Source organism: Delphinapterus leucas, chromosome 13 (genome assembly GCF_059928025.1).
Source record: "Delphinapterus leucas isolate spDelLeu-1000000601 "Yukka" chromosome 13, BTC_Dleu_Yukka2, whole genome shotgun sequence".
In the NCBI taxonomy this organism is placed as follows: Eukaryota; Metazoa; Chordata; class Mammalia; order Artiodactyla; family Monodontidae; genus Delphinapterus; species Delphinapterus leucas.
Genome location: NC_143141.1, coordinates 38,877,593 through 38,899,834, shown reverse-complemented (window position 1 = coordinate 38,899,834; position 22,242 = coordinate 38,877,593). Strand labels below are relative to the sequence as shown.

At 41.2% G+C, this 22,242-nt stretch overlaps 1 pseudogene; it reads left to right on the top strand.

The window, feature by feature from the left end:
• Window positions 1-22,242, top strand: part of LOC149747734 (uncharacterized) — a 94,240-nt pseudogene that overhangs the window by 69,081 nt on the left and 2,917 nt on the right.

Below are 22,242 nucleotides of genomic sequence, written 5' to 3'. Positions count from 1 at the left end.
TAAATAAGATTATCAGTGATGGGCTTGGTAGGTGCCATTTAGATTTCTAACTGAGGTGGTGGAAAAAGAGACCTCTCATGTTCTAACATTGGTGGGCACTGTTGCTGGGGAGCACCCTGCTGTAGTTCCGTTCTAGAGCTTTCTAGATTTCTCCATTGTTCTTAGGCTTAAACAGGAGATTTCCTTGAGAAGTCTTTATCCTGGAAGGAGAGTGCTGTAATAGCTGTTAACGAAAGTTTGAGAAACTGTATAATTTAGCACTGCCATGTTCAATCTAGTTCACCTTGTCAGTATTCCTTCATTGAAAAAGAAAGGGTATCAGACATAATCAAACAGACCCAAAGTCATGTTTTCCTTTCTTAGATTTTAAGTTTCAATGGGAACAAATGGCCTTAAAATTGGCTAGAGCCACAGAACTTTTTCAATGCCACAGGGGAAACTTTTTGTTGTTTACTTCCCAAACATGGCAGCTTGGCATTTTGTGACATAGTGATGGCTCTGGAGCATATTATATCCTTTGAGATTTGACAAACGTACAAGGTAGAGGCGATCATAGGAGGTGTGTCAGGTACCACACAGACTCCTGCCATTTCTCCTTTCCTTGACTCAATCTCAGATTTAAGCTGACATTCCTAGCCACACGGGGTCCGTGTGGCAGCTGCAAAGCCAAGATGTCCAGCTGTATCCTGGATGTCTGACAGACGTGTGAGTCTGGGACAAGGGAAGTTGGCAGCTGAGTTGTCACTCCTCATATTCCTTTGAGTTGGTCACGAGCGGGTTTGTCGGGACTTTCCAATCTGTTTCTTTCACATCCAGAAAGATACAGTAGTGAAAAATGAAATGAATTGTCTGTTCCAACCCAGAAATGATTTTTCTATTGGAATAATGGTCAGTGGTAAAAAAACAGATTTGAAGTAACTTTCCCCAAATTATCGACTGTGCAAATAAGAAAAACAGCACTTAAATGAACAGGAGAACTGAAACCTAACTAATACATATGATGTGAGCCAGAAAGGAAAATATGGGTAGTAAATATGAGTATTTTGAATAGATCAGCGGTTGAAAAGATTTCTTTATGAACTAAGTTAAAGGCTTGAGCTCCAGTCCATGGAAAGGAGATCCACAGCCCTAGAAACCAGAGTCTTCAGAAGGATGAAAATATTTTCAACATTGAGGCCTAAGGGCACCCGTTCCCTCTACCAGCTTTTACTGCCTTCACAATTTGGATGTTATGTGCTGCTAATTAGAGGGCATTTTCCATGTGTCGATTATTTATACAAGACTTACTCAGATGCCTTTTCATAAAATATTTTTCAAATCTTTATTGATTTGTGAGTCTGTCCATATCCCTATCATCTACATTAAAATCGTTTATCTTTGGGCTTCCCTGGTGGCGCGGTGGTTGAGAGTCCGCCTGCCGATGCAGGGGACGCGGGTTCGTGCCCCGGTCCAGGAAGATCCCACATGCCGCGGAGCGGCTGGGCCCGTGAGCCATGGCCGCTGAGCCTGCGCGTCCGGAGCCTGTGCTCCGCAACGCGAGAGGCCACAACAGTGAGAGGCCCACGTACTGCAAAACAAACAAACAAAAAAATCGTTTATCTTTAAACAAGGTATTAGTGATGATAAAACAACCAGGAGAACATAGGTTATGATTTACAACTGCACTGTCCAATATGGTAACTACTAGAAATAATGTGACTTTAAATTAAAATTTAATAAAATTAAAATTTTAATTCAAGTGTATTAGGCAGCATAGATATAAAACCTTTCTATTATTGCAGAACATTCTGCTGAATTTAGAAAGCTTCTTGCTCTTTTGGGTCTGCCTTTCTTTGCTAGCCAGCATTTTTAAAAGCATCCTGCTCCGTCCAAAAGATAATAGAAAAGCAAGTCTGTATTGCCAAACAGGAAAATACCAGATAGCTTTTTTCATGTGGAAATGATTCTGCATTGTGACTCAGTGTTTGAATGGTATGGGAGCAACTAATTTGTAGCAATCTGTACTGATATCGAGAACTAGCATCTATGAATCTTTCATATGGTCCCTGCTACCCTAAACCAGAAGTTAACAGAGCTTTTCCCTAAAAGGAGCTGATAGTAAATATTTTAGGTTTTGTGAGGCTATACTACCCCTGTTGCAACTAGTCAGTTCAGCTATTGGTGTGGAAAAGCAGCCTTTAATAACAAGTAAACAGACATAGCTGTGTTTGACAAAAATAAGCATGGTGATAGTTTGTCCATGCCTTTCCTAGAATACACTTAATATTCCTTCATGTCTCAAAAGATGATCATGGATGCAGTTGATTTATTGGCTTGAGAATAACCAATGTTTGTTTGCTAATTCTCGCTCTAGTGCTGTGATTAAAATGTAGACCTGTTTTAAACTTTAAAATGTAGGGCTTCCTTTAGGATCCACCCACATAAATACATACTGTTACCTCCTTATGGTGTCTATCTTTGACGTTAGATAAACAGTTGTGTATGTGTATTTGAACGCCAGCCTCAGGAAAGCAAGAATCATAGAGAAAAATTGGCCTTGGAGAATTTTGCTGAAATTTTTTTATTTGGTTGATTTTTGTTTTTATTTTTGTTTTTGTAGTTATATTGAGGCCTACATGACATGAAGATGGTACTTAGGCTAGTAAGACAAATCCTACTCTGAGATGCTTTTGAAAGAGGTGGGTTACTGATCTATAATAGCCGCATCTAACCATCATTAGATGGTTCTGGAAGTCATTCCATAAGACCCAGCCTAGAACCTGCTCCTTCAGCCCATCCAGTGATTTTGAAAGCACCTGATTCTCTGTATTAAATAAGTCTCTTCCTGCTTAAAATACCTAAAATTTCTGTTTCCTACACTGAATCCTGACTGATAACAACAGTGTATATAATTTTTATAAATTCTGAAATGTGTCTAACTTAATTATCTTTTTGGAAGGTTATATCTCTACATGAGCTCCAGCTCAGTTTATCTGAACCCTAGGTTTAGCTTTTCCTCGTCCTCTTTGAAGTGTCTTGAATGGTAATCATCGCCCACTTCCTAGATGGGGAAGTCTTCACGGAAGGATGGGAGCCTTAATTCCAGCCCACCCTCGAGGGAGTCAGGAACCATTACATGCTATGCATTCCAGCCTTGGACTAGATACAAATGATGAAACTGAATACTAAGGTCATGTGCTACAAGGCTGCCATTAAAACCAGAGGAGACCGCAATTCGTTTGAAGCAAGCACCTATCAATCTTCAGTAACGTGTATCCAGTACAGTCCCATGGCATAATTATGCGGTGAGCTTCAAAGCCTTTGCTATGTTTGCAAAATGCATTAAAGAGACAACTCATCACCTGACTTCCATGTTTTCAAATTAGATTGTTTCTGTACACTGGGATCCAGCCAGCTCATATGGGTCTTTCTTTTGATCCGCTTAACATTTCTTGAAATGCCATCTTGACCCTCCTATTTAGATCCCTAAAAGAGTGGAGGTTTTCAATGTGCTCCTTGTGTTAGAAAGGATTCCCAGCCTGAGCATTTATGTGATATTCACAATGCATCTCAGATAGCTTTTTCTGTTTAATTGTGATTCAATGGAATGCCAACCAGAAGTTAAAAAAAAAATGCATTACAAAGCATAAAGCTTTATGATTAATTACCTTGAGTTCAGATATAATTTAAACATATTGACTTGTCTGAAATAAGTGCCAGACAGTGGAGCTGGGGAGACAGGAAGTGCCTGGGTGAGACTGCTGAAACAGGCGGGAAGAGAAGTCAAAGGGGTCTGAGGACACCATCATTTAACTGCTCTCCATAGCCAGGCAGAAAATGGCCACAACTGCTGATGGTCAGTGGAATCAAAGGGATAAATTATGGCCGAGCCCTGCGTTTGAAATTAACGGAAAAGTTAGTCGATACTTCAACTTTGCACGATCCTGAGGAAACGGTTCTCAGACAATCCATTACAAATGATTTTTTTTTCCCTTCTGTGCACATGATCTGTGCAGAGATTTCTCTGAGGGGCTGGAGCTGCTTTGCTAATTCCCAGCCTCCTTGTTCTGAACTGGTGGGGTTTCAGAGTCCCTGCTTGGCTGACGCCCCCAGGCTGGAGGTAGAAAGGCATTGGCAGTGGGGATGGGCAGCAAATTCCCCAGCATGAATGAAGCCTTAAGACCAGCACGACGTTCCTTTATTTGGGGGAACCAGGATGCCCCAATGCTTTCTGTAGCCGAGCTGTGAGAAAGAACAAAACTGACTTCTTTGCAGCAAACTGGGACCAGATGCGTTTCTCTGTGTAGAAAGTTTAGAAATCCAACCAGCTGCTTTCAGTTTTTGATAATGGATTATGGTGTCAAGGGGCCTGCACTAACTTTGATACCCGTGCATAGGAAAGCAGAATGTAAGTGTTTGGGCTAACCTCACTGGTGGATTTTTAACACACCCAGGACACACGTGATTCTGCGTTCGCTTGAAACCGAGCGTAACTGTTTAATGCCATCTGGGTAACAGGGATGTCATCCAAGGAGGCCTGCTCACAGACTCTCATTCATCCCCTAGTCTGGCTCCATGGTCCTCACGGAGGGTCTTCGATTCAGCACCGAGAACTGAATTCTGGTTCATGTCCCTGAAACTTCTGGAGAGCTTGGGATCCAGCCTGCTGCTCCTCTCCCTCACACAGAGGCTCACTTGAAGCCTGCTGTTGCTGTGCAAAAATTTCACACAGTCAGTGAGAGTAGCAACATTGGCCTCCTGGATGGCTTTTCAGATAAACTCACCGCCCTGTCTCTGATGCTAAAACCCAACCTCCAGGCTGTGGGGGAGAATGCGTGGTTCTATGTGAATTCATCCTTCCCGAGTGAAGTGGAAAGAAGAGAAGGGAGGGAGCCTGTTCAGCTTCTTGAGATCTCTGGCCAAGGCTGAGTGTAACAGCGGGCTTCTGCATGCATCCTGTAAGTCAAGACAGCTCAGAAAGCCATACAGAACTCAGAGAAGATTCCAGAAGGATTTCAGGAACTGAATACATGATGTAAAATAGAATTTGGCTATCTTATTGGATAAAATTTTGGGTAAAAGACTTGAATGTGTGTGTGTATGTGTCTAACTGGAGATTTATTAAGAGCTTTATTTTAATAGGTTGGCTTACATGATTATGGAGGCTGGCACGTCTGAAGTCTGCAGGGTAGACCAGTAGGCTAGAGACCCAGGGAAGAGAAGATAATGTAGCCCAAGTCTGAAAGCAGTCTGCTGGCAAAATGCCCTCTTCCTCAACAGACCTGTTTCATTACTTTTCTTGTTTTATTTTTTATAAGTTTATTTACTTTATTTATTTAATTTTGGCTGTGTTGGGTCTTCGTCGCTGCGCGCGGGCTTTCTTTAGTTGCGGCAAGCGGGGGCTACTCTTCGTTGCGGTGCACGGGCTTCTCATTGCGGTGGCTTCTCTTGTTGCAGAGCACGGGGTCTAGGCGTGCGGGCTTCAGTAGTTGTGGCACGTGAGCTCAGTAGTTGTGGCTCGCGGGCTCTAGAGCACAGGCTCAGTAGTTGCGGCGCACAGGCTTAGTTGCTCTGCAGCATGTGGGATCCTCCCGGACCAGGGCTCGAACCCATGTCCCCTGCTTTGGCAGGTGGACTCTTAACCACTGTGCCACCAGGGAAGCCCCAAACGGACCTGTTTCCTTTAAGGTCTTCAACTGGTTGGACAAGGCCCATCCACATTATATAGAGTAATCTTCTTTACTCAAAGTCCACTGATCTAAATGTTTATCTCATCTAACAAATACCTTCACAGTGACCTCCAAGTGGTGTTTGACCAAATATTTAGGTACTGTTTCCCAGCCAAGTTGACACATAAAATTAACCATCAGAAAACCCAAGTATGAGAATATTTATATTTGTTTTTGTTTCCCTGAATACCAAAAGAACTGGGGTGCAAAGGAGTTAAGTCTCAATATCACACAAAATCATAGAACAACATGTATTCCTCACACACCCATCTGTGGACACTCATCCACATGTACATACACATACATGCACACACAGCTCTGTGCATCCCAAGTACATCCACATAAAAGCACAGATGAGCGTCAGGGCAAAAGCAATTAGTAAAGAAAGGAAATTAAAGATACACAGCTCCTTGTGTCCTATATGTTTCCTCTTTCTGGATAAGAAATGGAAAAACTTGACCCTGAAAATTCTCCACAACCTTCACTCTTTCCTGTTAGAATTTCCTAAGGAAAAAGCCTGATTTTTTTAAAAAACTGTGGCAGCTCAAATATCACTGTGTTCAGAAAAGAAACCTTTGCACAGTGATACTCCCTTTTGTTTATGAAAGTCCTTGAGGATGATGGATCACCATGATGAGAATTCTCTTCGAAGAAGTCCAACTTAATTTTAAAGTGCAACAGTGATCCTCATTCCAGTGGGCAGAAAACCTTGGTCTAAGAAACGACCAAGATTGTGTTTTCGAAGACACATACATATCTGTGGAATTAGATATACTTTTATAATAAAACTTAATCACCAAAAAAAAATGCTTTTTTGCCCAAAGCATCTAGAAGAAAAGTATAGCAAACATTAGGTGAGGCTGAAAATGAAAGCTCCCTGACGGTTTTCTTTCTCTGACCGTTGGCCAGCATTTGGCGTGGTATTCTGTAGAGCCAGCCTTTGGGTATTTGCAAGATGCAAGTCCAGGGACCTATGTCCAACCCCCTGTGTGGTGATATTTTTCAATCTGGTTATAATGAAGCCACTACTTTGGCTATTTCTTTAAGATTGCTGCAGGGAGTGGGACTAGATAGCCTGTAAGGTCCCCTCCCAGGCCCAAAGCCATTGATCCTGTTGTAAAGCAGCTGAACTTCAGCCTCCCTGCATTTCTGATAGTCGCAGTATCCCACAGCCTTTATAATCCGAAACAGGCCACTGAGGGGAGCGTCTGGACATGGGAGATGCCCGCTCGTTCCTTTTCTTCACATTAGAAAAAAAATAAAATCTACAAGTTGCCACCAAGCCACTGGCTAGTTGTCCCTTGAGTAGGGTTGCCAGATTTAGCAAATAAAAACCCATAACATCCAGTTAAATTTGAATTTCAGATAAACACCAAACAATTTTTTACTATAAGTATGCCCTGTGCAATATTTGGGGCATATTTATGCTTAAAAAAGAAGTATTCATTGTTCATCTGAAATTCAGATTTATCTGGAAATTCTGTATTTTATCTGGCAGTCTTATCCTTGAGGAGTTCTGTTTCGACTGCACTCCAGGGTGGCATGTATCTTATTTTATTGCCTGTGGGTTTGTCTCCCAAGTCATTTTCCCATGACAACATTTCTGCTCCCTCCTATTCCACAGAGATGCCTACAGTCTCTGCTGCTTTCCTATTTTGGCATGTGCTTTCTTGCTTTCCAGTCATCGCCCAGGATTTATCTCCACCTGGCATATTTAAATCACCAAATTTCGTTCTTTCTTAGTTTTTCCTGAGATGCCAGTAGGACTTCAGAGCAGCAGGGATTCTTTGCTGTGAAAGGGGGCTATAAATGCAAACACATTCAGGAGCCAATAGGCAATATAAATGTTTGAAACAGGACAGGTGACGTCCAACAGAGGATGGTGGAGTCTGTGTCCAACAGCAGAGTGCAGGCCCTTCCTAAAGACATTTCCAAACGCTTTATAAATCACTGTGCTGGCCAAACCAAGCCTACCTGCTCAGCTAACGTGCTGTCATCTTGCATCTCCTGGTTTAAGGCAAAGTACTTCCCAAAGTATTTTCCTTGGAACACTTAGGTCTTGCAAGATATTAAAATAAGTTTGAGAAACATTGTGCGTCCTCTCTTGAGTATTAATGCAAAGTTTGCTAACTGGACCTAAGTTCGAAGAAGACAGGAATGACGTCTGTTATGTTATCTGCTTTAATCCCAGGGCTTAGCGTATAGAAGCCTCTCAATAAATATTTGTTGAATGAATAAGTGAAGAATGAAGTAGAGAGAAGTTTTAGTCATTTTCTATCCTCCACTGTCTTATTCATCATGAGAAACCAATATTTTAAATACAAACTTGGGATGAAAACCAAGCCGTACAAGATTGTTAAAGATTCTTGTGGCTGAGAAATTAATTAAATTTAACGTATGATAGCTAAACTTTGAAGCTGGGGCTTGCTAGCTGAATGTGGCCCTGGGATGTATTTTATTTGGCCGGTGTGGTGTTTTAGAAAAATGTGAACTTTCATGCCTTGAGACAGACATGAGTTGATGGCTCACCAGTGTCTTCACTACTCCCTGCTGTCCCATTAGCTCTCTCCCCTTACGTCACTTACCTGGTCTCTGGAGGCGTTTGAGTTTCAGCTTCTGCTAGGGAATGATTCATCAACTTTAAGAACACAGATTTGATGTAAGAGTTTTAGGTTGAGTCCCCGATCTTCCATTCACTAACTGTATGACTTTGGACAAGTTATTTACCTAGGCTCTGGGTTCCTCATTTACAAAGACAATGCTGATGGTAATAGTACTTCCTTCATAGAGCTGTTAAGAGTATCAAACGATATGATAAATGCAAACTGCTCAGCACGCATCTGGCACATAGTAAATGTCCTATGAATCTTATTTGTAAAATAATAATAGTTGTTATTGCTGTTTTGGTTTCACATGTATGAATGCCAGGTTCTAGAATTAACAGGATGACTTTTAAGCCCAGAAAGCAAAAGATGTCAATCTCTCCTTTTAAAAGTCTAGAAAGAAGACAGATGGTGAATGAATATATTTGCTTATTGTTTAGTTTTGCTCACTGATATATTGCAAGCACCGACAAATGTGCCTTGCATATAATAAATGCTCAATAAGTATTTAGTGAAATGAGTGATGAACTGTAGACTTCTAGGATCTCATTAGGATCACAAAACCTTGTGAATTTAAGTGGCTTGGGCTCTTCTAACTAATCCCTAGGCTTGGGCAATCAGATCTCTGGGTGAAGAAAATACACTGACTCACAATGGGAATTGGAGCCAAGGTCTACATATAAAACACCCAGGAAAGCCTCCAAGAAGATCTTCAATGATCCTTGTAACCCCTCTCACTTTGAATCAGAGCTGGTCTGCGTGACCAGTAGAACACAGCAGAAGGGACAGTGTATGACTTTCAAGGCTCAGCCGAAAACATGAACATATTGCGGCTTATGTGTTAGTCTCTTGGGTGGCTTGCTCCAGGGGAAGGCAGCTGCCCTGCTGTGAAGATATCCATGCAGCTCTGTGGAGAAGCCCATGGGGAGAGGAATGGAGGCCTTCTGCCAATAGCCAGCATCACTTGCCAGCCATGTAAGTGAGTTACTTGGAATAAAATCCTCCAGCCCCAGTTAAGCTTTCAGATGACAGCAGCCAAGGCTGACATCTGATGCAAGCTCAAGAGGGACCCTGAGCCAGAACAGCTCAGCCAAGCCACATCTGCATTCCTGACACACAGGAACTGGAGGGATGCCCAGAAAAATAATTATTGGTGTTTTAAGTCACTAAATTTTAGGATAATTTGTTATGCAGCAATAGATAACTAATACAAAAGCGATTTGATTCTGATCGGCATTTCAGACAGTGTGTTCCAGATAGATTATCATTGAAGTACAAAGAACGCTGACATAAAATAGTTTTATGTCCATTATTGACAAGTATTTCATAGACCTTGTCACATTTATCACTGCCCCAAAGAGGTCCCCAGATGTATGTGGCTTGTAAGGAGCGGCTCTACTGTGCTGATCTCAACTCCTGAAGCCAGTTTTCTGGAAAATAGAGAGCATATGAAGGGCCCCAAGGAGTGATAAGAAAAGCATATCACTGAACAAATGAGTCAGGGGATCAAGAAACACTACTGAACACCTTCTACTTGCAAAGCATTGGAGATAAAAAGGGCAGTGAGTCATGCTTACTGTTCTTTCAGAATCTGGTGAGGGACAGAATACATCCCCCAGGACTTAATTAGCGATTCATTGTATTTGGCGTGTGGCCAGCTTACACCTGCAGTACTGTGGTCTGTTCTTCCTGTGCCATATTCAGAGGGTCACTGACATGTAAGAGGACATCCAGAGGATGCACTCTCTGAGAAAATAGGGGTGTTGAGCAGGGAGGAAGGAAGCCCACGTGAGCTGAAGGTGGTGCCTGCCTCGAAGTATCCGAGAATATCACAAGGAAGATGGATGACCAGCTCTGACTTGTTCTCGAGCACAGAACAAAGACCAGTTAAATGAACGTACAGAAGGGTAGATCAAAGCACAACAATGAACTTTTTGTCCAAGCTGCCCCGCTTAATGGAATGAACCACCACCACTGATGGGTGACAAGCACTGTGGGATGGCTGTTGCTCAGGCATGCCGTAAATGGGCTTGCTGCTCGGTGTAAATGACCAGCTGACCTCTTGAGTTTCCTCATATCTCCATGATGTGAAGAGGCTATGGCTGAAGATGGTAAGTGGAAGGATAAAATCTCTACTGCGTCAGGTGGCGTAGTAGGAAAAGCAAGGGCTTTGGAGTCACAGGGGAGTTTAACTCCTGAATCCATCATGAAAACTTGTGTGAATCCAGGTAAATTATGTAACTCCCCAGTCCTCAGCTTCCTTGTATGTGAGATGAGGTATGATGATGCCTGCTTCATGGTGAAACGCTGATGTAGTGAGATAGCCCATGTCAAGCATGTGGTATGTTAGGGAGTTCACTCAATGATCGCTCTTAATGTTACATCATGAGATTTATTGGGCTTAGGCACAGCTAAAATCATAGCCACGTCACTGCCAGGTGGGTCCTTTAGGTAGCTGGGGAAAGCCATGACCTCTACAACTGCAAAAGGGCTCCCTTGCATTCCTCCCACGTCTGCCTGCTATGCCACATTTGCGAAGACATACTGATGCCTTTCACAAGCATTGCCCCCAGCACCCCCTTCCATCCGTCCTTGGCCAGAGCATGTAGGCAGTGAGATCCTTCTACATAACATGCAGGGCTATTTAATAATGAAATGGAAGGTGAGGAGAGGGAAGGTAAGGGCCTGACTCCATTGGCATGCTGAAAATTTGGCTTAGCCGGCACCATGGAGTTTGACCCAGCTCAACCAGGACAGTGGCTGGAAACAGCCAAGTGAAACCAGTGGACAACGTTCTCCAGCCTCTACACTGCTACCAGACACACGTTACTAACACACAAGTCCAATTATCTCTCTCTCCTGTTCAAAAGTTATCAATGGCTTTGCAGACTGCCTGCAGACTTTGTTCCTCCTGTTAAGATTCAAATACTTGCACACTGTAACTTTGCCTTAGCTTTCCAGCTTTTTTTTTTACACATGTTCCTCAACTCATTTCCCGTGTTCAAGGTAAAGAGAATTACTCATTGTTCTTTCAGTGTACTCCACGCTCCTTAGCCTTCGAACCCTACTATCTTCTCTATTTTAATTTTAAATTTAGATGTATAAAAGGTATATGTACAGCTTAAAGATTGATAAAATTAACAGGAGTTGTTATGGGCTGAACTGTATCCCCCCAAATTAATATGTTGAAGCCCTAACCCCCAGTACCTCAGAATGTAACTGTATTTGGAGACAGGGCCTTTTAAAGGTGATTAAGTTAAAATGAGGCCTTTAGAGGAGGCCCTAATCGAACCTGACTGTGTCTTTATAAGAAGAAATTTGGGGTACATCAAGAGAAACCAGGAATGTGCATGCACAGAGGAAAGATCATGTGAGGACACAGCAAGAAGACTTCCATCTGCAAGCCAAAGAGAGAGGCCCCAGAAAAAAACCTGCCAACACCTGGATCCTGGGCTTCCAGCCTCCAGAACTATGGGAAAATACGTTTCTATTGTTGAAGGCTCACAGTCTGTGGAATTTTGTTACAGTGGCCCGAGCAGATTGATGTAGAAGTGGATGCTCTCTGTGTTCTATCTCACCTCCAGCTCCCAGGAGCAGGTCTTCTATAGAGAACAGAAACTTGACCTGAACAAAATAAAAACAAACCAAGTACTAATAAGAATCTGGACAAGGTACTCCTGGGCACTCTGTCCCTGGGTTACAAGAACAGTACAGAGGTATTGGAGATCTTGGTGATGAAAGCCCTTAATAGGTATTTTTTCTTGAGTTGGACTGCTCCTATCTAGACTGGTTGCCTCTACGTCTAGTGTTTAGCTGTTATTCTGGGATTCTGCTTTTGAAATCCTCCTGAAGTTTCTTGCTGGAAGCTTGTGGGATCCACTTTCTGTCCCTGGTATTCTAAAATTTTCTAGTGCTGTGGGTTTATTTTCACCCTATGTGCCAGGTACCTAGTGAACATTTTAGCCTAACAACTTACATCCTGTAGTTATCTACTTCTTTTTCTTTTACAATGTCTTTCTTCATCATACAGACTTAAAGCTTTATTATACCAGTTAATTATTTTTTATCAATATATAGTTTATGTACAATATTATATATGTTTCAGGTGTGTAAGTGATTCACAATTTTAAAGGTTATACTCCACTTATAGTTATTATAAAATATTGGTGTTTTTGTCTTATTTTGTTTCTATTTTATTACTTCTCTCTTTCTGAAACGCTCAGTGTTGACATGATCAAATCCCTGATTTGGCTGGTGATTGTCTTTTCATTTGTTTTCCAATTCTTTTTTTCTTGCTCTATTTTCGGAAAGATTTCTTCAACTTTATACTCCAGGCTTTACTTTGAGTTTTTAAAATGTCTGCTTATATATACTACCAAATGTAAAATAGATAGCTAGTGGGAAGCAGCTGCATAGCACAGGGAGATCAGCTTGGTGCTTTGCGACCACCTAGAGGGGTGGGATAGGGAGGGTGGGAGGGAGACACAAGAGGGAGGAGATATGGGGATATATGTATATGTATAGCTGATTCACTTTGTTATGCAGCAGAAACTAACACACCATTGTAAAGCAATTACACTCCAATAAAGATGTTAAAAAAAAAAAGAAAGGAAAAGTGAAAAAAAATTTTTCTGCTTATATATTTTTAATTTCCAAGAGCTCTTTTTCATTTTCTAAATGTTCCCGTTTTTATAGCTTTCTAGTTTTGGTTCATAGATATATTGTCTTATTTCTGAGGATGTTATTGATTTTTTTTTGAAGTTTCTCCTGTGTGTGTGTGTGTGTGTTGGTGTCCACCTTTCATATTGGAAGCTTTCATTAGATATGTATCTGGTCATTCTTGCCTGTATACTCATGCCTAAGACTGGGGAACTAAGCAGATGACAGAAATTCTGGGTGTGTGGGTGTGGCTTGCCCACTTTGAGCATCACAGTAGAGTAATTTTGCCTGTTTCTTGGGAAAGGCCTGAAGTCAGTATCTGTACACCTTGCTTCTTGAGCCAGTCAGATTCCTTGGAGAAGATTTTCTGATCTCCCCCATGGAAGACGAGAGTTTGGCTGCCAACGTTCTGGGATCCAGTGGGAGATGATGGCTGGGGGTCTGAGCATCAGTGTACATATGGTTCTTCTGGCACAGTTCCCATACCCTCAGCTATGATGGCATCCCCTAATCCAGAGACCTTCTGTTACACCTTCTACAGAGAAAATTCCTCCAGTCTTCTTGCTCGACTGGGGAGGGGAAGCCTCATAGCATCTTGGAATGTAGGAAAAACTTAGGGATTATAATACAAGTCAAAAAATAAAAACAAAAGTATCCATCAGATAGCTTTTCTTATTATTTTTTCCTTTCAGCCCCAGTTCCAGAGGGATCTGGTCCTGAATCTTTTGAGGATTCTGCAGTATAAATAGGGTCCTCAGATTTCCCCCTGCCAGTTTTACGTCTGCTCAGCTACTTACCTGCTTTCCAGATTTCAAAGGTTAGTTGTCGTTGTCTCCTCTTCCTTGATGTCTTTTGCCAAAGAAATCCCTTTACTATGGTTTTAGGGGTTTCTGGAGGGGTTGAAATCAGATGTATATGCAATTCACTGTATTAACCCAGTAGTTTCCCTGTTGGCTGGCTATGTTCTCTCCTCATCTGGATTACTTCCCTCTGTTTTGGCCATTAAAACCTCAGCTTTTGTGAAGGACTAGCTCAAATGCCACCTCTTTCATGAAAGTGTCCCAGCGTGGAAAGCCTTGCTGGTTCTCTTTCCTCACAGCACTTACCTTACTCTGATACCTGTGCCCCATGCACCAACACACACACTCTACAGGGTGACAGGGAAATAATAATAAGTGGTTTATTGATATTATGTTAATATATATGATAAGATCACATCATCTATGTTTTTAGCCTTTATGGCCACTCTCTGGGTTATATCTTCTGGGTAACATGGGCAGAACCTGAGGATTGGGTCTGGGTGCCAGCTCTGACAATTTCCCTTTGTGAATCCTTGGGCAAGTTGTTTAATTTCTCTGTGTTTCAGTTTCCTCATCCCTAATAGAACCTACAAAATTAGAAGATGAAAACAGTACCTGCAGTATTAGTCATGAGGCAAAATCTAATTCAAAATACATGAAAGTCATGCCCTCAATATAGATATAGATATATTACCTGCTGTTATTAGTATTATCCTCTTTCTCCTTCACAGTGTTTTTTTGAAGCTCAAAGGATTTTATTGAATGTGGCAGGTACCATGGTAATGTAATGGGCTGTGAGATATCAGTGAGTGTTGTCTGTGATTCATCTGGGTGCTCCCTGAAGAGCCCGGCAGAGTGCCTTTCAGGAATAGGTGTCCAAGGAATATTCGTTGAATTGAATAAAACATCTCAATATTTAGGGAGAGGTTATATATGAAGGCACAAATACGCAGTCATGCGTGTGCGTTTTGGTCCTTGGAGAGGAAGGTATGCTCCATCTGCTCCAGAGTATTGACAAAAATCCGATTCTTCTGGCAATTTGGCCTCTTTTTCCTTCTGAAGACCCCTATGACTGTATGCATTTGGCTTAAATGCTACAGTCCCCCAAAGCCAGAGAAAGCCTAAAGTAGGGTTTGGTATAATCATGAACAAAGGTAGAATGATATGTCCTCTCATTGTTTTAGGAGCTTTATGAGCCTTGAGGCATTAAAGACAGTTTGCAGGTTTGGAAAACTGCCCTGTTGAATCATGATGATCTCAAACTCTGTCTCCCGTCACCCCGAGCTCTGTCTCTGTGTGTGTGGATATATATATAATGCTTAGTGCTTACGTTTGCCTGTTTACTAGGGTCATTTACATGAACACGGGAGCTTTGCTACTTATGAACACATCAGCTCCTGTTCACTGGTCCTCATTCTGAGTTTATGAAATCAAAATCAGTTGCCTTGGAGACAATCATGATGTCACAAGCTGAGCACAACAACCTCAGGTGGACTTCTAAGTGACAAAGACCCTGTCATCATGTAAACGCTCTCAGTAACTGAAACCACAGAAGGAGAGGGAATGTAAAGACTGTGGCACATCAGCCTCCCCTGTGTTACTTGACATGACCCTTCCCAAAGCTTTCCATGAAGGATTTGTGTCCTGTTAACACAGGTGGTAAGAGATGGAAGAGGAAACGACAGCAAAATCTTTCCTTTTTTGAGCAGCAGAATGCAAACGCTCTGCTTGACAGGGTCTGACTAGTGAGTCGGTGGAATACTAAGCCTCTTGAACTGTTGACTTTTAACACTTGATTTTGTTTGCCCACCTTTTCTTCATTCTGTAGCGCCTTAAATCAGAGTCTCCCAAATTTAAAAGTACGAGTTCCCCAGGGTTGTATTTAAGCTACGGATTTGGAGTCAGCAGTTGTGGGAGGGGCAGGATTCTGCATTTCTAACAAGGTCCCAGGTGATGCTGATATTCCTGGTCCTCAGACCCCACGGAGTGATGAGGCCTTTGAACTCAGAGTGAAAAATAAGGACCTTATGGCTGAAAAGCTTCCAGGTACACTTCCCTCCGGTTACCGACAATGTGACTGCGTTTCCCAAACTCTGAGCCACATGTTTCTTCACATTTTAACTTTTCCAAAATTGATGTATGGCCGTCGCATCCACAAAGTTGTACAGCTACTGAGCAGATGAGTAAATTGTGACATATGGGTTGTTGTCTGAATATATGTGAAATTTGTGGTTGGTAGAACTTGTTTATCCATTTGTCACCTCGGTTATCTGTATTGGTAGCACCACATGGGGGTCAAATTTTAACTGAAATTTGTTCACACATTTGTTCACTAATACTTTCACAAAACACTCGGTAGCACATTGAATTCATCTGGAAATCTAAAAAATATCGATGCCTGGGTTCCAGACCCAGAGATTCTGAGGCAGTTGTTCTCCCCAGATGATTCTAACATGCTGCAAACTTTGAGAATCAGTATGTTAAAATATCTTCACAATGATGCTGCAGTTACGGAACAGTGAAGCACAGTACATTATTGGGTACGCATCAGGCCATGTAGAGCAGGAGAAACTTCCCCCATGCCTTAGAAGAGATCATAGACTTCTAAGTTCTGAGAGGCTGGTTGTGAGTTGAGTGGGACTCTTAGCAAAGAAAGCTTCCTGACTGTGTTGGAGAGATGTTGTTTCATATCTAGTGGCATGTCAAAACTGTCCCTTTACCCAAGTTGAAAATGCAGGGGTGAAATCCTGGCTTCATTCTGTATACCTCACAATCATGCTGACCCTGAGAAGGCAGAGGTCCAAGTGGTGATCACAGGTTATGAAAAGTCACATGTCATTGTGATACTAATCATGGCTGCAAATGGCCAAGAATGTGTCCAAACATTTCTTTCATCCCTAATGTGAAGAAAGCTTGGACTTAAATTTAGATTGTGATACTAAATAAGAAAGGGCTCTTGGTGCAAGAGGGATGCTTTGTGAGTGAGATGAAGACAAGGTTTCAGCTGCTGCTTGATGGACTAGCTGAACCCCCTGGAGCCCTGCCTTTCTGTCTGACAGTCTGGCCTCCATCCTCCAGAAAATAGCCAAGACAAGGGCATCATAGGCTGGTGCTCTGATGGGGTAGCATTCAAAACTAGAGGCCCTGACCTTACAATCACAACTGGTTTCTTTGGGTGGGTTAGGTTTTGAGTTCTTACAGAGTAGGGAAGGTAGATACTTAAATGACTCCTGGCCACTGATATATGGTGGTCAGCCCAAGCCTGTGCCACAGGTGCCCTACCAGTCACGAGACTATCGTGTATGCTAGGAGGAAGCAAACTGACTGGATTCAACATCTCATTCTCCACACACACACCCTTGGAAGGGGTAATAGCCCGGGGGTGGGGGTGGGGGGCTGGGATGAACTTTTTTGCAAGCTAGGCCCTGGGAGGAATGTAAACAGCCTGAGGAGAAGGAGGTACTGGGGAGTTTCCCCAAAGAAGGCAAAGTAATTGGCTCGGCAGGTTTGCTCTAATTGAGACCCACCCTGAATATGACCCAGTGCTGAGCTGGACCTCGAAGGGGAACTGCTACCTGGAGAGACACAAGCAAGACTGAGCCACAGCTGCGGGTTGCCGGCCTTGGCAGGAGCTGTGTGAGGGGGTGCTGTGGATGCGCTGCCCCAGGTGCCCCGCCGCACTGGCGTTCACCCACAGCCGCGGTGGACACTTCACAGGAACACTGGTCGCTTCCCTCTCACGTGCCTGGCCTCATCTAAGGCCAGCTCCTCTCATGCTCCAGTTATCACTCACCTTCTCAGAGGCTTCAGTTCTGTAGTCATTACCATTCTCTCCCAAGCCTCGATTTTTGCCTGTTAGACTTTTCCTATTAGCATATTAAAAAACCTTGATATTATTGCTTTAAAAAACAACAGTAAAACTTCTCTATACTTCAAAACTTCCTAAACATACTTCTTAAAATTATTTTCTTACCTCCCATTCTTTCTTCTCAAGCATTCCACCACAACACTGAAATGGCTGTTTTGGGGTCAATGGTGACTTACTTTTTGTTAGTAATCAATGATGGTCTGTCCTCATTTTACTTTTAACAGTTTTTTGACACGGTGGGCCACACGCACTTTCTTGAAATCTTCTCTTCGGTAGAGTACCCTGGTTCTCTAATCCCACATTCACCTGGTTTTCCTTCTGCCTCGCTGGTCTGTTCTCTTCATGCCTCCCAAATTCCAAACCTCTACATTCAAATGCCCGAGGTCTTTGTCCTTAGCCTTTTTCTCTTTTCACCATCTCTTTGGGGGATCTCCTCAAGTCCCTGGAGTATAAATCCAAACATTTCAAAATGAAACCCCGTATCTAATAGCCTGCTCAGTACCTCCATCTGGATAGCTATGAGGCATCTCAAAATTCATATGGCCAAGAAAGAACTCTTGTTTCCTCTCAATTCTGAAGCTACTCCCCCACCCTCACCCCTGGTCTTTTCCATCTTTGCTTATTGGACTACCAGACTCCTGGTTGCCTGGGCCTAAAATCTCCATTAACTCCTTTTCTCTCTCATACCTTCCATCAGTGAGTCCCAGTAGCTCCACCTCAAGACATTTCCCTAGTCAGAACATGTCTCATCGTCTCCACTGTCACAATCCTGGTCCAAGGCACCTTCTGCTTAAATAATCGCGATAACTTCTTAATTGGTTTCCCTGCTTCTAACTTTGCCTCTGCTTCCCCTTCCTCCTTTCACAGGGCAGCCAGAGGGGTCTTCTAAAACATAAATCAGGTCACATCACTCCTTTCCTTAGAACCCTTCTATGTCTTCCCATGGCCTTAAGCTCTGTACAATCCAAACTCCTTGCCATGATTTTTAAGTCTTTACATAACCTGATTTGGGTTAACCTCTTGATTTTTGTTTTGTCTTTCTAGGGTATTTGTCTAGAAAGACTTTTTGTGTTCTTCTACTTATGATGTTTTTGTGCCATTTTATTTCAGGTGAGTGTCTTGAAAATGGCATATAACTGGATTTTGTCCTTCATTTTTCAATTCAATCTGCTAAACTCTATTAAAACCGATTTAGTTTATTATATTCCTTGCCATTATAAATATATTTGGATTAATCTCTACAATCTTATGTTTTGCTTTTTATCTGTCCAAATTCTAGGCATATTATCCTTCTTAGATCGATTGAGTTGTTTTTTTGTTTGTTTGTTTCTTGTTTGGAAGCTGTCTTTTCTTGTTTGGAAGCTATCTATTCTATGTGTAGTCACATTAACATGTTTTAAAAGTAAGATTTACTAAGGTAAAATTTACCCCTTTTAGGTATACAATTCTGTTAATTTTGATAAATGTAAACAGTCATGTAACCACCACCACATCAAGACGTAGAATATTTCCATCATCCCCAAAACTTAGCACATGACCTTTTGTAGTCAATTCTCTGATGCATGTCCACCCCCGAACTTCAACTTATCTGTTTCCTGTACTTATAATTTTGCCTATTTCAAAATGCCACTTACATGGAATCATAGAGAATGTTCCCTTTTGAATCTGGCTTCTTTCACTTAAGTGTAATACATTTGTGATTCATGTGTGTTGGTGCATGTATCGGTAGTTTTCTTTCTTTTATTGCTGGGTAGTAGTCCATTGTATAGATATACTACTGTTGTTTATCCACTCACCAGCTGATGGACGTTTAGGTTGTCTCCAGTTTTTGATGATAATGAGAAAAACTGATATAAATATTTGCATATGTATACATTTTTTATTGAAGTATAGTTGATGTAGTACATAAGTTACAAGTATACAGTATAGTGATTCATATACTCCATTTATATGTATACATATGTTTTTATTTCTCTTGGGTAAGTACCTAGGAGTAAGACTGCTGGGTTGTATAGTAAATACATATTTAAGCTTCTAAGAAACTCCTAACCTGGTTTCCAAAGTGGCTGTATTGTTTTGCATTTCCACTCTCAGTGAGTGAGAGGTCCCAGAGCTCTGCATCCTTGTCAGCACTCAGTATTTTCAAGGCTTTATTTTTTCATCATGCTAATAGATGAGTAGTATATTTTATTATTATTTTATTATTTGCATTATTATTTGTTTTAATTTGCATGTCTCTGATGGTTAGTGATACTCAGCATCTTTTCTTGTCTTAACGGCCATTTCTGTATCTTTTCTGGTAAAGTGCAACTCTCAAATTTTGATATATTATGATTTCATTTAATTCAGTTCTGAATATTTTCTAATTTCCCTGTGACTTCCACTTTGAAGCATGAATTATTTAGAAATATATTGTTCAAGGTCCAAATGTTTGGGAATTTTCCAAATATATTTTTCCTATTGGTTTTTAGTTTAATTTTGTTTTGGTCAGAGAACATGCATTATACAATTTCAGTTGTACAATTAAATTTGTTGAGGTTCGTTTTAATGCCCAGGATATGGTCTACATTGGTGAAATGTTTCATGTTCACTTGAATATTTACTCTGCTTCTTATACTTAAGGATTCAGTTCTGCCATCAATCCTAGAAAATTCTCTCTTCAAAAATTTATTCCCTCACACTCACTAGGATGGCTATAATCAAAAAGTCTAATAATAATAATATTGGCAAGGATATGGAGCAGTTGTAACCCTCATACACTGCTGGTGGGAATGTAAAATGGTGCAGCCATTTTGAGAAACAGGCAATAGACTGAACAGAGTTACTGCATGACTCAAGTGACTGAACAGTTACTGCATGACTCAGCAATTCTACTCCTAATTATATATCCAAGAGAAATGGAAAGCTTGTACCTGAACACTTATAGCAGCATTATTCAGAATAGCCCAAAAGTAAAAACAACCAAAATGCCCATTAACTGATGAACAGATAAATAAGATGTGGTATATCCAAACAATGGCATATAATTTGGCCATAAAAAGGAATGAAATACTGATACGTGATATACTGTGGATGAACCTTAAAAACATGCTAATCTTTAGAGACAAAGTACATTAATGATTGCTTAGGGCTGGGGGTGGAGTGGAGTGGGGGGCATAGGGAGAGGATAGGTAAAGAGTATGGAGTTTCTTTTTCAAGTGATGAAAATGTTCTAAAGTTGACTGTGATGGCTGCATATATCTGTGAATATACCAAAAGACATTATTTATACACTTTATATTGGTGAATTTATGATATGTCATTTACATTTTAATAAAATTCTGCCCCTTTTTCCCTAGCCTCTAGCCTTATGTCTTTCTAATAAGAACATTAATAATAATTTACGATTCTAATTCATGGTCCATATTCATATTTCCTCAATTGTCAGTAAAATATCTTTTATAGTATTTTTTAAAACCGAGGTCCAATCAAGGTTCACAAATTATACTTGATTATTATCTTTTGAGACTCTTAATCTAAAACAATGCTCTATCCTTTATTGTTTTTTGTAATATTTACCCTTTTTTGAATAATGCAGGCCATCTGTTAATAAGAAATCATCCATTGACTTTCTAATGTTAACTATTATTATTTTTATCTCCATAGATTCTGGGTTTTTTCCAAATTGGTTATTTGAAATGCTCTTTTTTTGCTTATGTTTTTCTGTTCCATTTTTTGACTTATTTAAATATTTTATACACAGTTATTTTATGTTCTCTATTTAGGAATTCCATCACCTGAAGTTCTTGGAAGTCTAAAGGTTTGTTTCCTGTGGCTCTTACAGTAGCTTGGTTCCTTATGAATTTAGTAATTTTCAATAAAAATTTCACTATTTCACTGAAGCAGGATCACGAGGGACCTGGATAGCAGGTACATTCCTCGAAGGCAATTTCTGTTTCCTTTTACGAATATCCAAGGGCCATTTTAATTTCTCATTGAGGTTTCCTTACCATCCAAGATAGAATAAATTTGAACCCCAGACTATTCTTTTCTCCAAATGGAATTGCAGTTGAGAGATACAAATTTCCACTATGACTGCTTTTTCTAACCTTTTTTCCTAGCCTTTCACTGAAGAGTGCGGCCCTCATCATCACCTCCCCACCCTGTGTTTGGCTAGTCTAGTCTCCACGTGATCATTAATCCCCAAAACTCTAGACTCCTAATAACATTGCCCCAGGGCAGACCCGGCTTCCCCATTAACTCACCACTCTGGTTTCAGTTCACTAAGCAGCTTTCTGCCCATGTGGGTCTGCCTTACTTTCATGCAGTTTCAGCTGTGCGTTAAAAAATATCTTGTAATTGATTCAGCACTAGAGGTTCTGCAGCAGGAGGATTTTCAGAGTAGCTGATCTGCCACACTGCTGGAAGCAAAATTCCCTACCCAGCTCTGTGACCTCATCTCCCCACCTTGGTCTTCTTTCTTTAACTCATCATATAAAGCTCACAGCTGTCTCAGAGCCTTTTCACCCCATATTTGTTTTCCTTAAAAGGCTCCTTCCTCTGTTCTTCACATGGCTGCATTTTATCAGCATTCAGGTCTCAGCCCAAATGTCCCATCAGATTCT